This window comes from Apium graveolens, chromosome 5 (assembly GCF_009905375.1).
Source record: "Apium graveolens cultivar Ventura chromosome 5, ASM990537v1, whole genome shotgun sequence".
In the NCBI taxonomy this organism is placed as follows: Eukaryota; Viridiplantae; Streptophyta; class Magnoliopsida; order Apiales; family Apiaceae; genus Apium; species Apium graveolens.
In genome coordinates this window covers 123,386,039-123,388,103 of record NC_133651.1, presented here as the reverse complement: position 1 = coordinate 123,388,103, position 2,065 = coordinate 123,386,039, and positions in this window count along the sequence as shown.

The following is a 2,065-nucleotide window of genomic DNA, read 5'->3' as shown; positions in this document are numbered from 1 at the left end:
TATCTCTCCAGTACCTGTATTTCTCTCATGTTCTCTCTGTTTTTGCATCAAGGGCTCCCCTTGGCTTCCCACCCTCACCTTCACCATCTAAGATGGGACTCCCCTCACTCACTTTTTCCAGTCCTGAAGAAATGGACTGCATAGGTTTAATCATTTTCTCTCCTTTTGCCTGGGAGCAACCCAGCCTCTCACTCAGTTACTCCCTTCCCTCAGTCCTAAGAGTGATTGGACTACTACTAAGTCCTCTGCACTTGTGATAATTGAAGATATTTGAAGTTATGTAGAGATTCCCGGCGGATGAGGAATATCCATCGGGGTAGTAGTTTGGCTAGCCGACGGATGACTGCTGTTAGGCACATCCGTCGGGATACAATCACTACTCGACGAATGAATGATATCCACCAGGATAGAAGAAATGAATGAGTTTGGAGTGGAGACTATTGTAGACTCTGTGCAGATTGATGAAAATTTGGGCACAAATGTCTCAATAGACTTAGAAAGAATTGGCAAGTGAGCCAATAAATCATCTAAAAGATGATGCTCACTTGCTTGGATTTTTGGCTTCTCCAACAGAGTTAAAGATGAAGAATTTGGAAGTGATGTATTAATCATGTCTACATCCAATGAGTGTATGGGTGAATTTGGTGTTTCAGGTGCTTCTATCACTAAAGATTTTGGCTGTGACTCCTCATTTACTGGAGCCGCATCAACCTGAATTTGAAATGGTGCAGTGACTGAGTCTATTGCTTCAGTTTGCACTATGTGTGTTCCTTATGCATCCCCAAGGGTTTTAGATATTTTCTTTCTAGCATAAGTATGTGGTGAACTTGTGTCCCTAACCCTCTTGACCTGTGCTCCTGGTTGGGAGCTTGTTTCAATAGTAACATCCTTTTAGAAGGATGAAACTAGAAGTGAGCTTATTTCCTTATTAACAATCACAGTTTTTTCGGAAACTGTTGTGTGGCTAGGTTTAGGTACACTCATCTCACCAGCCTTATTCTTAGGATTTCTTTGATTTTCACCCTGTCCCTCACCTTGCTCACTCCCCTTCACACTCCCCTCTTTGTGTTTAGTAGATTTTGCAACTGGTTTCTTTTGAGAGAAACAAGAGGGGGCTTTCTTAGTTTTGGATTTTGAAATTGTTGGTTTGGTAGCTTGGGTAGGCATCTGTTGGGTCATTGACACAGATGCCATAGCTAAACTTGAAGGCAAAGAAATGTGTGAGGTTGGAAGAGTGGAGACAGTGGTACTTACCTCACTTACCTGAGGTCCCTCCATGATTGGAAAGTAATGGCGGGGCACCTCTTTGTGGTGACTTGCCCTGTTGAGATCAGCAATGACTCTCGTTTCTTGAACCCAACAATTTAGCTTGTTGGTTGGGTTCTCAACAGCAATATTCTCAATAAGATGATTAGCAAGCATCATAAAGAATCTAGCATATTAGACATTTTTACCTCTCTTATTAAGTTCTCCTAACTTATAACCTAACTCAAATATGATCAAGTCACTAAAATTAAAGTACTTATCAGTAACTAGCATATAAAGCATGTTAAGCATGAAGATGTTAACAGAATCAAAATTGCTAATTTTACCAGAAAATACTTTAGTTACCACATCACACAGATAGCTCCATTCCTTTCTAAGACCTAGCCTCCTAATTTCACTTAACTTAGAAGTAGAAAGTGCATAGCCCATAGAATTTAGCATGTTAACTATATCAGTATCTGTGTGTGGAACAGTAGCGGAGTTATTTAGAATTCTAAAGAATGCTTTGACAATGTCACTATTGATGCAAAACTGCTTACCTTTAAGTGTAAAAGTTATGGTTTTGTCAGGCCAGTTGTACAAGGAAGTTGTCCATATCTCCTTCACAACTTCACAGTAGATTGTGGGTGATTCCAGCAAATCATAACTGAGTTTACAGCTCTTCATAAAATCCATCATCTTGTAAAAGTCTCCTGACTGAGGAATCTCCTTATTCACAAGAGCTACAAAGTTGTTCTTTTCATAGATATATCCAGATTGAGACGATTTTGACTACTGTTGCCATTGTTAGAGACTGAGA